The sequence below is a fragment of the Zingiber officinale genome, chromosome 6A (assembly GCF_018446385.1).
Source record: "Zingiber officinale cultivar Zhangliang chromosome 6A, Zo_v1.1, whole genome shotgun sequence".
In the NCBI taxonomy this organism is placed as follows: domain Eukaryota; kingdom Viridiplantae; phylum Streptophyta; class Magnoliopsida; order Zingiberales; family Zingiberaceae; genus Zingiber; species Zingiber officinale.
In genome coordinates, this window is record NC_055997.1 from 14,350,530 (window position 1) to 14,366,730 (window position 16,201).

Sequence of the window (16,201 nt, forward strand, 5' to 3'; positions counted from 1 at the left end):
TCATTCATCAAAACTTGGTTAGACCGTTAGTGCTACCGCACCAACAATCTCCCCTTTTGATGGAATGACAACTTTGTTAAGTTGCATATGTACGAAACAACATGCATTTGTGTGGTTTTAAAGTTAGTTTGTGTTTTCAAATTGGTTTAGCTAACTTAACCACCTAACGTTTCTCCCCCTTTGGCATTCATAAAAAAGTAAGCAGGGGTAAATAAGCATAGTGTAGAGTAATAAAAAGTTTGGTTAAAAAAATTCAAAGATATTGATAAAATTAACAGTAAAAAGATAGTCAAGTTGACTTGGGGGAGTTTAAGCTTTTGAAAATTCGTTTAAAACATTTAGCTTTTAGCTTTTAGAAAGCTAGTTAAGTTTTGACAGTGATTTAAGTTTGAAAAAATCTAACTTTCATAATTTTTAACACTTGAGTTTTTGCAAATCAAATTTCAGTTTGTAAACATTGATTTTGAACTTTACTTTTAGTTTTCAAAGGAGTTTGGTAGAACTAATTTTGATAAAGTAAAAATAATTAAATCTAATTTTCAAAAATCAAAATTTTAAAGTTCAAAAGTACTATTTTCTAAACCATGGTTTAAAATACTTGAAAAGTTGAGTTTTCAAAGACTAAGTAAAAAGGATAAAAAGTTTGTGATTTAAAACAAAGAATTTTCACAATTTTAAGCAAGTTGATATTGAAAATTGATTTTCAAAAGTAAGGAAAGTGATTTTGAGAAGCTTAGTTTGTAAACTTAAGTTTTGAAAAATCTAATTTCCACAATTTTCAAAACTAAGTTAAATCTAATTTTCAGAATCAATTTTCAATAAAAAGTAAAACCCAATTCTTAAAAACAACTTAGTTTTATAAGAGTTAGTTTTCAAAAGTAGGTTTAAGAAATTTTTGGGAGAACATTTTTCAAACAAGATTTAAAATATTTTATATAAAGGAAATTTTTTTTAATTAATTCCTCCCCCTGAACCTGACATCACTTTAACCAGCTGTCTAACCAATTAGGTACTAACTAACTATCAGAAGATAGTAGCTTTCACTTGGTTAGTCAGATTAAGTTAATTACAACCAGTCAGTGTTTGACTTGACTGATGAACTTTAATCTGATTAATATCTGAATTGTATTTAACGTCCAGACTTATGTTAAAAATTGAAATTTTTAAGAATAATTTTTAAGTTAAAATTTTGAAAGTAATTTTTAAGTTTAAAAGCAAATTTTTAAGTTAAAATTTTGAAAATAATTTTTAAGTTTAAAAAGAAATTTTGAAAATAATTTTTAAGTTTAAAAACAAATTTTTAAGTTAAAATTTTGAAAATAATTTTTAAGTTTAAAAACAAATTTTTAAGTGAAAATTTTGAAAATAATTTTTAAGTTTAAAAACAAATTTTTAAGTTAAAATTTTGAAAGTAATTTTTAAGTGTAAAAACAAATTTTTAAGTTAAAATTTTGAAAATAATTTTTAAGTTTAAAAACAAATTTTTAAGTTAAAATTTTGAAAGTAATTTTTAAGTTTAAAAACAAATTTTTAAGTTAAAATTTTGAAAATAATTTTTAAGTAAAAAAAACAAATTTTTAAGTTAAAATTTTGAAAGTAATTTTTAAGTTTAAAAACAAATTTTTAAGTTAAAATTTTGAAAATAATTTTTAAGTTTAAAAACAAATTTTTAAGTTAAAATTTTGAAAGTAATTTTTAAGTTTAAAAACAAGTTTTTAAGTTAAAATTTTGAAATTAATTTAAGTTTTATTCATCTCACCCGATTTATATTATCAATCAAGGAATCCTATGATTTTGTGAGATGAAATTAGTTAGATTACAGAGTTTTGTTTTAACTTGTGTTAGATTCAGACTTAGCTTTGGTTTCCACAAATAGGCATTCTTCGGATAAACTTCTAAGCTTGGTGAGTCACAAGGACATCATTAGAAGTAACCAACCTTTCGAGGTTTTCCGAATAGTCCTATCCACGAAACTTAGTACTAAATCTTGGTCTAACTGGTTAGGATTCATTTAAGGGTAGCTTCGGTCAGTTCCACTTGGCCAAATGCACCAGATCGAAACCATATCTTTCTAGACATGCGATGCCCAAGCTTCCCTAACGTACTATTATCCAAAAACTTCACCAGTACCATGAGTCAAGTTAAACTTGGTCTCTCTTTAACTAATCCTAATTACCCTGCCGGGTTAGTTTGTTTTGGGTTACCCTGTCGGGTAGGTTAGTTTTGGAGGTGCCAGCTATTCTGGAGCCTCCCCCTGAATTATTGGCCATTAATTTAGATTTTGGGTTTGTGTCGATTCTTTTTATAGTTATAATTAACTTGGTGATAATCTAAATTTTGTTGAGTTTTGAATTTTGATTTTAATTTATATTTTAGTTTTTGATCTGATTTATTCAAGTTTATATAATGTATTTTATCTTTAGGTATATAGAATTGATTAAGTCCTACTTGCGTGGTTAAGCGCGCTTTCGGGACCCAAGCTTGTTTGGTTGCTTTGTGTTGGGTTAATAATGATTTAAAGGTTTTGTTTGAGTTTGACTTATATCCAAGTCCGGTTTTATTATAGCATGCCTTTTGGTTATTTAGAATTAAATCTAAATTTTTAGATCTTGTTGTGAATTTTTCCAACAATTCTTTTAACTTATTAATTTCATTTTTTAATGATAAATTCTCCTCCTCAAGTGTTCGATCTTGAGTTGGATTCGAATTTTTTAATTGTTCCTTGAGGTTTTGATTTTCCTCAAGAAGAGATTTACTTTCATTTTCCAATTTAACTAATTTTTTATTTAAACACGAGATAATTCTAAAGAATTTATGATTTAAGTTTAGGTATACCTCTTCGGAACCTTCGGAAACGAGTGCGGACTCGTGGCTTGATTCGGGTTCGGACCCGTCTTCCGATTCCTCTGATTCGTCTTCCGCTTCGCGAGCCATCAGCGCGAGGTGACTTTGGTGCTTTTGCCTTTCTCCCTCCGATTCGTCTGAGGAGGAATCGTCCCATGTTGCTTTGAGGGCTTTCTTCTTTGTTGACTTTGGTTTGTCAAGTTTCAATCTTGGGCATTCGTTCTTGTAGTGCCCCTTTTTGTTACATCCGAAACATGTGACATTTCTTGAGTCGGCTGGCGAACTGATCTTCTGAAGATCCTGTTTGCTGAAGCTTCTCTTTTTCCTGGTGAACATTTTCCTTACCAGGTTCACCAGGTGTTCTTCGTCTTCAGAGTCTTGATCGGAATCTTCTTCAGATTCGGGTTTGTTCTTCTTTTCTTTAGATGAACCTGCAAATAAAGCTACACCTTTCTCGACCCCGGCGTTAGTTTGCTCATGAAGTTCTAATTCACAGAAGAGTTCATCCAATTTTAATTTAGATAAATTTTTTGAAATTTTGTAGGCATCTACAATTGATGCCCACAAATTATTTCGTGGAAAAGCATTTAACGCGTACCTTATTAAGTCTCGGTTCTCCATTTGGTGGCCTATCGCGTGGAGACCGTTGAGGATATCTTTGATCCTCGCGTGGAGTTGACTTGCCGTTTCTCCTTCCTGCATTTTTATATTAAAAGTTTTACTTAACAGCAAATCTCTTTTTGTTACCTTCGCATCGCTTGTTCCTTCGTGCAGCTCGATCAGTTTATCCCAAAGCTCCATAGCGTTTTGATGCGGTCCGACTCGGTTCAGTTCTTCTCGTGTTAGTCCGAAGTGTAGAGTATTGATGGCTTTGTTTTCAATTGATGCCTTTTTCTTTTTATCATTTGTCCAGTCTTCAGGGTCTAGTATGTTCCCGGAGTTGTCTACTGGAATTTTGTAAGCCCTTGTGACGCTCATCCATTGGTCGTAGTCTGTCTTCATGTAGACCTCCATTCTCCTCTTCCAGTACGAAAAATCATCCCCATTGAATAGAGGAGGACGTACTGTGCTGAAGCCTTCTTGTTGAGACATCTTATCCTGCACACACTAAATTAACTGGAAAAAAGAAAATCCCAAGACTTCGTCTTGGATTAGCAGTGCGGGAAAAAATAGAAGCACTAAGTTGGTGTTGTACCAATTTAGATTTTAAATGCAACGAGAAAAAAATCTTCCAAAAAGATAATAATATCAGTTTGGAATTGTTAAAAAAAATTATTTCACCCCCTGTCTGATTGGTGGTTGCACCAAATCAGAGCGGTACCTGCTCTGATACCACTTGTAAGACCGTTGGATTCGATAGAGGGGGGTGAATATCGATACGAAAATCTCGAGTTAAAACGCAGCGGAAAAGTAAAATAGACACAGTTGATTTTTACTTCGTTCGGAGCCTGTGACGACTCCTACTCGAAGGCCCGTACTCCTTGAGTACTTTCGTTGGGCAATTCACTAGCAATTCGGATAATTACAGTTTACGTACAAATATTGCTAATGAAAAGAAAGAAAGCAAAGCTAACCGACAAACAATAAATTAAAAGAAGAGCCGGAGTAAGTCGTCGGAGCTTTGTGAACGTCGTTGGAGCGCAGAGCAGCAGAGTGATTGGACTCAGAGTTCTCAGAAGACTGATATATTGAAGCTCCTGCCTGGGGCTTCTTTTATATGCTGCTCCGGGCGCCTGGATCCCTTCCGGGCGCCTGGAATGTGACGTAACACTCCCAACCAGCATGCTCCAAGTGTCAACGTCGTCCTGGGGATAAAACTTGCCTCCGGGCGCCCGGACCCCTCTTCTCCAGAAAGTCCTTCTCCTGCAAGAAAAGGTTAGTCCGAGGCAAATGTACCCTGCAGCAAAGAATGTTAGCACAGTTTTATAGATGAGCAAAGTATGACTTAGATTCCGTCTTTCCGAGACCGGAATCTAGTCACGATCTCGACTTAGATATCCGAAATGGATCTAAGCCGGATCGACGCCTAATGTCCCCTTTCCGGGAACGCGTCCTCACAGTCACTCCCCTCCAGTGACTTACCTCACTTACCTGCCAGACGTCCGGTCAGCCCGTCGACCCGTCTGGACTTCTCGCCAAGCGTCCGGTCAGCCCGTCGACCCGCTTGGACTTCTCGCCAGCTATCCGGTCAGCCCGTCGACCTAGCTGGACTTCTCACCAAGCGTCCGGTTAGCCCGTCGACCCGCTTGGACTTCTCGCCAGCTATCCGGTCAGCCCGTCGACCTAGCTGGACTTTTCCTGCACACTTGATCAAAGTGTCAGACAACAACACAACTAACTTAACCTATTTGTCATTCATCAAAACCTGGGTTAGACCGTTAGTGCTACCCGTACCAACAGATATTTCATCTTTTTATTAGCTTACTTTGTCAATACTTGTGTTCTCCGATCGGACTGCGAACTACTATCGCTCGCGTCTCCCCCCCCCCTTTTTTTTTTTTTATCGTTTCTCGTCTTGCTCCGCTTGCCTAAGGAATTTTTCATGAAGTATTCTACATAACCAGGCCGCTCGCCTGAACACCCCCTTCTTTAAATGGTATCCCCGATAGATGTTCACAAAGTATCTTTGGTAACATGGCCGATCGGTAAATCGAGTCACAGGTCGACCTCTTTATTGTCTTTTTCCGACCGGGGGGTTTATAGTCGCCGGTTCGACTCTAAGGTTGAACGTCGCCGCTCGACGGTCTTCAAGCCGAGGGGTTTATAGTCGCCGGTCCGACTCTAGAGTTTAACATCGCCGCTCGACGGTCTTCAAGCCGGGGGATTTATAGTCGTCGGTTCGACTCTAGAGTTTAACGTCGCCGCTCGACGGTCTTCAAGCCGGGGGGTTTATAGTCGCCGGTTTGACTCTAGAGTTTAACGTCGCCGCTCGACGGTCTTCAATGATGAGCTTATAGCTTGGATAATATACTCCCCGGTCGAACGACACGGGCTCTTCGCCATCGAGCATTTGGTTCGGATAATATACTCCGGGCCGAACGGCACGGGGTCTTCGCCATCGAGCATTTGGCTCAGATAATATACTCTCGGCCGAAAGGCACGGGGTCTTCGCCATCGAGCATTTGGCTCAGATAATATACTCCCGGCCGAAAGGCACGGGGTCTTCGCCATCGAGCATTTGGCTCAGATAATATACTCCCGGCCGAACGGCACGGGGTCTTCGCCACGACATCACGCTGCTACCCGATCGGTGCTCCAGAGTCATGCCTTTGCTTTGTTCTTATAGCTTTCATTCCTGCAACCAAATGATACATCCGAACGGAATATTCAAAGTATATTACATCAGCGCACCTTTCATCCAGCCCGATAGGGTTGGAGGTGGTTTGCGCTCCATGGTCTCTCTAGCCATCGTCCCTCCTCATCTTCCAAGTAATAGGCTCCTGATCGGAGCTTCTCGACAACTTTGAAGGGTCCTGCCCAGGGAGCCTCCAGCTTGCCTACGTCCCCGACCGCCTTTACTTTCTTTCAGACTAAGTCGCCCACCTGGAATGCTCGAGGAATCATGCGGCGATTGTAGTTCTGCTTCATTCTTTGTCTATAGGCCATCAGCCGAACGGACGCTTTGGCTCGCTCCTCGTTGATCAGGTCCAATTCTAGCTCCCTCCAATCGGAATTCACCTCGTCGTAGTTCTAGATCCAGAAGGACTCTACGCCGACTTCAACTGGGGCGACCGCCTCGCCTCCATACACCAGGTGAAATGGGGTTACTCCCGTTCCCTCCTTAGGGGTCGTGCGGATGACCCATAAGACTCCCGGCAGCTCGTCCACCCAGCTTCCTCCCATGTGGTCGAGCCGAGCCCGAAGAATTCGGAGTGTCTCCTGGTTGGCTACTTCGGCTTGACCATTGCTTTAGGGATACGCCACGGACGTGAAGTGCTGCTCAATGTCATATCCCTTGCACCATTCCTCGAGTTGATTTCCGACGAACTGTCGCCCATTGTCCAACACGAGCCGACGCGGAATGCTGAACTGACAGATGATGTTTTGCCATATGAATTTCTTGGCCATGTGCTCGGTTATCTTGGCCAACGGCTCAGCCTCCACCCACTTGGAGAAGTAATCTACTGCCACCAATAGAAACTTCCGTTGTCCGATCGTCATAGGGAAGGGTCCTACGATGTCCATGCCCCACTGGTCGAACGAGCAAGACATAGTGGACGTTTTCATTTCTTCCGTCGGCTTATGTGAGAAATTATGATACTTCTGACAGGAGAGACACGTTGCGACGGTCCGAGCGGCGTCCTCATATAGCGTTGGCCAGAAGTATCCGGCCAGCAGGATCTTCCTTGCCAAAGATTGGCCGCCCGGATGACCCCCGCAGGTTCCTTGATGCACTTCCTGGAGAATGTACTCGGCATCTTCCGAACTGACGCACTTCAGCAGAGGTCGGGAGAATGCCCTTTTGTAAAGTTGATCTCTGATAAGCGTGAACCGGCCAGCTCTCCTCCTCAGCAGCTAGGCTTCCTCCCGATCGGAAGGCGTGGCACCTGAGCGCAGAAACTCCATGATGGCTGTTCTCCAATCGCTCGGGAATGTGAGGCCTTCCATCCGGTCTATATGCGCTACCAAGGATACTTGCTCGATTGGTTGCTGGATTATGACCGGCGATATCGAGCTTGCGAGCTTGGCTAATTCATCTGCCGCCTGGTTCTCCACTCGAGGTATCTTCTGGACCACTACCTTGGTGAAGCCGGTCTTGAGTTTCTCAAAGGCCCCTGCGTACAATTGGAGTCTTGCATTGTTTATCTCAAAAGCGCCCATGAGTTGCTGAGCTGCAAGCTGGGAATCCGAGTGGATCACGACCCGACTGACTCCAACATGTCGGGCGGCTTGCAATCCGGCTATGAGGGCTTCGTATTCTGCCTCATTATTGGTTGTCCGATAATCTAGCCGGACGGATAAATGCATCCGCTCTCCCTGAGGCGATAGTAGTATGATCCCAATTCCGCTTCCGAGCCGAGTGGATGATTCGTCCACATATATTTTCCATGTAGCTTCGGGCTCGGGCTTTTGTACTTCGGTCACGAAATCTGCCAAGGACTGCGCTTTGATCGCCGAGCGGGGTTCGTATTGGATGTCGAATTCGCTAAGCTCCGTTGTCCACTTGATGAGTCATCCGGATGCTTTAGGATTCAGGAGTACCCTTGCGAGCGGGCTATTTGTCATCACAATAATGGTGTGCGCCAAAAAGTAAGGGCGCAACCTCCGAGCGGCGAGTACCAAGGCGAAAGCCAACTTCTCAAGACCGGTGTAGCGAGACTCAGCATCTTTTAAGATATGGCTTAAAAAGTGCACTGGTTGTTCCTCACCGCTCGGCCTTACTAATGCTGAGCCCACAACATGCTCAGTTGAAGATAAATAAATGCGGAGCGGCTCACCTTCGGCTGGTTTGGCCAACACGGGTAAGGAATTCAGATAAGTCTTCAATTCCTCGAATGCCCGATCACACTCCTCGTCCCATTGGAACTTGGTGGCTTTACGGAGGATCTTGAAAAATGGCAAGCTCCGGTTGGCCGTCTTAGAAATGAACTTTGACAGCGCCGTTATCCGACCGGTGAGACATTGTACCTCTCGGAGATTTCGGGGAGGCGGCATGTCCTGCAATGCCTTTATCTTGCTGGGATTTGCCTCTATACCCCGCTCGGTCACAATGTAGCCCAGGAAGCGCCCGCCTTTTACTCCGAATAGGCACTTCTGAGGGTTAAGTTTGACGCCATACCTTCTCAACGTTTGGAAGGTCTCCTCCATGTCCGCGTAAAGATCAGCCGTCCGGAAGGACTTGATAAGTATGTCGTCCACGTAGACTTCCAAGTTGCGTCCGATCTGCTCCCTGAAGATCTTGTTCATCAGACGCTGGTAGGTGGCTCCCGCATTCTTCATCCCGAACGACATTACATTGTAGCAATAGGTGTCGTCCGCCGTGATGAAGCTGACCTTCTCTTGGTCTTCTCGGGCGAGCGACACTTGATGGTAGCCTTGGTATGCATCCAGCATGCATATCAGCTCGCACCCGGCCGTGGAGTCTACCAGCTGATCGATCCGGGGAAGGGGGTAGAAGTCCTTCGGGCACGCCTTGTTCAAGTCCCGGAAGTTGATGCAGACTCTCCACTTGTTGCCCGGCTTGGAAACCAGGACCATATTTGCAAGCCAACTTGGGAATTATACTTCCCTTATGTGGCCGGCCTCTAGAAGCTGTTGGATCGTGAAACGTCGATAGAGGGGGGGGGGGTGAATATCGATTCGAAAAACCAGCGTTAATAAGAGTTAAGCGCAGCGGAATAATAAAGACTGAGACAAACTGAACACGGTATTTTTTACTTCTTTCGGAGCCTGTGACGACTCCTACTCGAAGGTTCGTACTCCGTGAGTACTTTCGTTGGGCAATCACTAGCAGTTCGAAAATGATTACAATTTAATAGTACAGAAATGCTAGAAAAATAAAGAAAAGTACCGACAAGAATTAAAGAAAAGGAAAGGAGCATATTGTCGGATCTTTGTTAGCGTCGCTGGAGCGCAGAGCAGTAGAGCAAGCAGTAGAAGACTTTCTTTCTGATGATGTTCTGAAGCTCCCCTCTGACCCTTCTTTTATATGAAGCTCGGGGCACCCTGGTGGGACGTGGCAGGTCCAATCATCAAGCTCCACGTGGCGACGCGCGAGTTTGGATAAAACTTACCTCCGGGCGCCCGGACCTCCTATTTCCAAGAACTCCTTCTCCTGCAAAATAGAGTTAGTCCGAGGCAAATATATATCCTGTAAAACAGATTGTTAACACAGTTAAAGTTCAACAAATTAATAAAACAGAGTATGACTTAGATTCTGTCTTTCCGAGACCGGAATCTAGTCACGATCTCGACTTAGATATCCGAAATGGATCTAAGCCGAATCGACGCCTAATGTTCCCTTCCCGGGAACGCGTCCTCGCAATCACTCCCATCCAGTGACTTACCTCACTTACCTGCCAGACGTCCGGTCAGCCCGTTGACCCGTCTGGACTTCGTGCCAGCTATCCGGTCAGCCCGTCGACCTAGCTGGACTTCGTGCCTAAGCGTCCGGTCAGCCCGTCGACCCGCTTGGACTTCGTGCCAGACATCCGGTCAGCCTGTCGACCTGTCTGGACTTCTCCTGCACACTTAATCAAAGTGTCAGACAACAACAAGCTAACTTAACTTGATTTGTCATTCATCAAAACCTGGGTTAAATCGTTAGTGCTAACCGCACCAATAGAAGCTTCTCTACCTCCGCCCGGATGATCACATTTTGCTCCGCGCTGAAGTCCCTCTTCCTTTGCTTCACCGGACGAGCGTCCGGCCGGACATGAAATTCATGTTGCGCTACGCTCGGCGAGACCCCCGGCAGCTCATGGGTCGACTAGGCGAAGACGTCGCAGTTTCGCCGCAAGCATTTGATCAACTTCTCCTTCTGCTTCTCCTCCAGATCGGATGCTATGAAGGTGGTGGCCTCCGGTCGGGATGGGTCAATCTGCACCTCCTCCTTTTCTTCATAAACTAAAGAAGGTGGCTTTTTAGTAATAGCATGTACCTCGACCCGCAACACTTTCCGAGCAGACTTGGATTCGGCTCGGACCATCTCCACGTAGCATCTCCGAGCGGCCAGCTGGTCTCCCCGTACCTCCCCTACTTGATCCTCCACCGGGAATTTGATCTTCTGGCAGAAAGTGGAGACGACCGTCCGAAACTCGTTGAGAGCCGGTCGCTCCAAGATGACGTTGTATGCAGAAGGAGCATCAACCACGATGAAGGTGGTGGTCCTTGTCCTTTGAGTGGCTCCTCGCCCAACGAGATAGCTAACCAGACTTGGCCGACCTGCAAGACTTCATTCCCCGTGAATCCATAGAGGGGGGTCGTCATTGGCAGTAGTTCGGCTTGATCAATTTGCAGTTGGTCGAAGGCCTTCTTGAATATTATGTTGACCGAGCTGCCTGTGTCAATGAAAATGCGATGAATAGTATAATCGGCTATTACCGCTCGAATGATCAGGGCGTCATCGTGAGAGACTTCAACTCCTTGGAGGTCCCTGGGCCCGGATCTGATCTCGGGTCCGCTCGCCCTTTCCTGGCTGCAGCCGACCGCGTGGATCCTCAGTTGCCTTGCGTGTGCCTTTCTGGCTCTATTGGAATCTCCGCCGGTCGGGCCCCCGGCGATGATGTTGATCTCTCCCCGAGATGCGTTGCCCCTATTTTCGTCCTCCCGAGCGGAAGGTCGAGGTCGTTCATTTGATGCTCGGTGGTGGGCTCAGTGCTGCTGACGATGATGCCGCTCGGGGGATCGTCTTTCTATCCTTTGCACGGGGCTCCGTTGCCGATGTTGCCGGTCTGGTGAAGGCGATCGGCAGCGGTAACTCCTCGGTGCGGGATGAGCGATGGGGGTAGGCTCCGACAGTCGCGGGTATTGTGAGTGGTCGACTGACGTAGTGAACAAAACATCGGGGTCCATACCTTCCCCTTGTGCTTGGGCCGATCAGCCGCGACTTGCTGGACGGCGTGCGGCCGAGTGTACTGATGAGGACGAGTAGCTTCGGCTCGCGGTCCTCTGGGTGGCTGGTGACTGATGGGCTGCTTCCGCTCAGCGGGAGCTGGTTGGTCGCTCTGGGCTTCTTTTCTTCTCGCCGCCTGGGCTTCCTCCACATTGATGTATTCGTTGACTTTATGCAGCATGTGGTCGTAGTCCTGAGGCAGCTTCCGGATGAGCGATCGGAAGAAGTCACCGTCCACGAGCCCTTGCGTGAACGCGTTCACCATTGTTTCCGAGGTGACCGTTGGAATGTCCATGGCCATCTGGTTGAAGCGCTGAATGTACGCTCGGAGCGGTTCCCTCGTGCCTTGCTTGATGGCAAACAAGCTGACACTTGTCTTCTGGTGGCGCCTACTGCTGGCAAAATGATGGAGGAACACCGTTCGAAATTCCTTGAAACTTGTGATGGAGCCGTCCGGCAGTCTTCGAAACCACCGATGCGTCGATCCCGAAAGCGTTGTGAGGAACACTCGGCATTTCACACCGTCTGTGTACTGATGCAGAGTGGTGGTACTGTCAAATTTACCCAGGTGGTCATCTGGGTCGGTTGTCCAGTTGTACTCCCCGATAGTAGGAGGCACATAATGCCTCGGCAGTGGATCGCGAAGAATGGCATCTGAGAACTGCTGGTTGGTCCGCTCGGGCGATGCGTCCGATCGGGGCACCTTTCCTTTTCTGACGTCCCGGATGGGTGCCTCGTCCAATGAGGATCCCTTGTCTTGATTGGCTTGCGCCACCTCCGAGGGCGTCTGGAACAGAGCCCGATGAGAAGGTATTGGGGCAGGCGGCGCCCCCATCTGAGTGCCGGTCGGCCGCCCCTTGTTTTGCCCCCATATTGAGAGCTGCTCCTGCCGGTCTTCGGGTGGCGCTCGGCCCCCCGAAGCTGATGTTGTTTGCTGCACTGCCCAGTCGGCCTGAGCTTTCTGCTGCTGCTCCACAATTTTCGTTGCTCGCGCTTGGACGAGTGCTTCGAGCTCTTCAGGAGAGAGCGTTACCAAAAGTTGACGTCCAGCTTCTTCCATCTTCTTGGCTCAGATTCAGGTGCGTTCCCACAGACTGCGCCAATTTGATCCTGTTCGAGCGCTGAGTCGACGGACGCTGGGGACTTGGCACGCTCCGCTGTCTCCGACTGGTGGTGTAGCTTGCCGCCGAACCTGCAAAGAAGCCGAGCCGGGAGGGGTTTCCCGGCGACGGCCCTCCGACGCTCAAGTCAGGCAACGAGAGAAGCAGCGTAATGTGGCTACAGTAGAGATGTGCGCATACCTTCGTCGACATCTGAGGGTCCTTATATAGTGCCCCAGGGAAATGCGAGCACGCTTCCCGATGCGTGCACGCTTCTCGATGCGCGCACGCTTCCCCAAACATACCCTAACGAGCCCGTGTCAAAAAAGTACCTCTGACGCAATTCCGCAATCATCCGAGCATATCCCGGATGTGACGGTGGAAGCTTCCAACGTATGATTCTGTGTACGGCTCGGCCGCCAACTTTGCTGTTTGTCGGCGGCAGATGTCTCGAGGATGATGTTATCCTCTGTCTCCTTTGTCCTCTTGCGTTCCCTGTATGTTCCAGGGCTGAGCGGATAGGCCGCTCGACAGGTATATCACTTCTGCATCGGTCATATGCTCGGATGAGACTGCTCCTGCCTGTGTTGCCTTATACACCGGCCGAACGGACAACCCGCACAACCCTTGAAACCTTTTTAGCTTGAGCATCGGAAACCCGACCTCTAGTCGGGTTGTCTTTCCTTCGGTTCGGGGGATTCACGGTCGGTTGGCACTGCGGTGGCCGGTCGGTAGACCTGCTTCGTCCGGTCGGCCGGTCTCTCGGTTGAATCTTGACCTTTGACCTCCACGTGACGTTGACCCTCCGCCAACGAGGATCTCCCGCCCTTATCACCGGATCATATATATATATATATATATATATATATATATATATATATATATATATATATATATATATATATATATATATATAAATTTTGATATGCTGCGCGATGATACAGTGCACAACTGTGCGCGTCGTGCAATATATCCATTTTTTTTAATTAATCATTTTTTTAATTATTCTTTTTAACATTTCCTTATTTTGAATTTTTAATTGTTTTTTATTTTTATTTTGATTTTTTTAATTCAAAATCTAAAAAAAATCCTATATATATATATATATATATATATATATATATATATATATATATATATATATATATATATATATATATATATATATATATATCAAACTATTGATTATTTATAAGTAAATGATATTTATAGATAACTAATTTGATTCTAATCCTATATATATCAAACTATTGATTATTTATAACTAAATGATATTTCTAGTCGTACTCGTATCTAATTACGGCATAAATTCTATAATCATCCAGAGAAATTACGATTAAAAAAAAATTAAGATATATAATCCTATACCATTCTGCTGATTTGCTCTTTTATTTTTTTTTAATATATTTATGCGAGAGGTCTTTTGGACTGCCGATGAATCGGACGTCTTCCACCTCATCCTCCAACAAGCTATTAACGTCGCTGCCTCCCATCATCGGACGAGTCAGGATATGGAAGGATACGATTGTACAGATGCTCTTCACCACGATTCCCTGTGTCGAGAAGACTTTTAAATTATTTTATAATTTAATAATTTATCAATAACTTTAAAATTATGGTTAAGTTGGATAAAATTTGTTATATTTTTTTTTTTGTTTATCGATGGGTTATCAAATCCATAAATTATATGATTCATGTAATATGTTTTTAGTTTGTTATACGGTCGAAATTATCTCAATATCTTAGTTATTGGATTTGTATATTTCGGAGGATTGATAACTCTGCCAAAAAATTAAATGGATATTATAATCTATTTTGATTCTCAATGTTATCTTAATTTTTTTTTGTTGGTATTACCATAGTGCAATTGAAATATACTTCTAATAAAGAAATCATTGGCTCACGATATCATAATCCAAAGTTAAATCCTGCTATTTTCCATAATTATTTTATCTAATATTATGATAGATTCCTTAAGTTAACGGTATTAGCTTATGTGTGCTTAGAGCTGGTTTGATACAATATATCGATATAAAAACTTAGATATATTAAAAACCTCAAAATGTATATTGTACCAAAAACTTAGGGGGCGTTTGGTTTTTTCCTAGGAATAGGAATCAGAATGGGAATCATTATATTGTGGAATGAGAATGAGTATGAGCATGGATATCACTGTTAAAAGTAATGTTTGGTTAGTTGCATATTTTCTATCGGAATAAATTAAAATTTTCTTTTTTACCCTTGAAGGAAAATAAGAGAAAAAATTAGATGTGAGAGAAAGATGAATGTGAGAGAAAAATATGATGAAAGAGAATGATGAGAGAGAAAATTTGATGAGAGAGCAAGTTTGATGAGAAAAAATAAAGAGAGATAAAGTGTTATGAGAGAAAATGAGAAAAGAGAGTGTGATAGGAGAGAGCATGATGAGAGAAGATGAGAGAGAAAATACGATTGGAGAGGATGAAGAGAGAGAAAATGTAATGAGAAAAAATGAGGAGAGAGAGTGTGATGAGAGAGATTGAGGAGAGAGAAAGTATGGTGAGAGAGAAAGTATGATGAAAGAGAAAGTGTGATGAGAAAAAAAGAGAACAATGAGTGTGATGGCCTGATGGGAGAGATTAAGGGGAGAGAAAGTATGATGAGGGAGAAAGTATGATGAGAGAGAATGTGTGTTGAGAAAAAAAAGGAGGGAGTGTGACAAGAGAGATTGAGGAAAGAGAAAGTGTGATGAGAGCGAAAATGTGATGAGAAAAAAAAAGTATGATGGGAGAGATTGAGGAGAGAGAAAGTATGATGAAAAAAAAAGAAAGAAGAGAGTGCGATGAAAGAGATTGAGGAAAGAGAAAGTATGATGAGAGAGAAAGTGTAATGAGAAAAAAAAAGGAAAGAAAGTGCGATAAGAGAGATTAAGGAGAGGGAAAGTGTCACTACTAGAAATAAGATCTATAGGGACACACAAAAATGTCCTTATAATATACTTTTAGTGACATCAAAGCTATGGTGACATCACCAAAAAATGTATTGAAATGCGATGTTAGCATAGACCCTCTAATATTCCTGACATTTATATAATGTCATTATAAAGTATCTATGCTAACTACAAAAGTGTTTTAAATATAGAAATATACTGACTATCGAAAATGTCACGAAAAATATACTACATAGACATTTATGTATGCCTTATTATTATCTTAATAAGGACAAATATAAATGTCACCTAAATTAATTTATATTAACAATTATAAATGTTTTAAAAATTTTGTATATTATTACTGATATTTATTTATAATACAAAATATTCACCACATAATACAAAAAAATATACATCATCACAATTTACTCATCATCACAATTCACCACTATATAAAATAGAAAAGTTTTACATCCAAAATATCCAATTGATTCAGCACGTCATCACAATTCATCTCATCATCACAAAAATACAAATGCAATACTAATGTAAAAGTATTAAATCCAACACTAAGTAAATACTAACAAAACATTGAGTTTTAGAACTAACAAAGTCTTGTAAAATAAAAAGCTCTACTAATTTACTATCAACTATCTTCAACCATCATATGCAAAATCTAAGTACCTGTCACCTACAAATACAATCCAAAAATTTGTATAAGTAAATTAAACAATGAAAATATAAACATAATAAACATAATTTAAAAGATGGAATATCATACCAAGTGAGAAA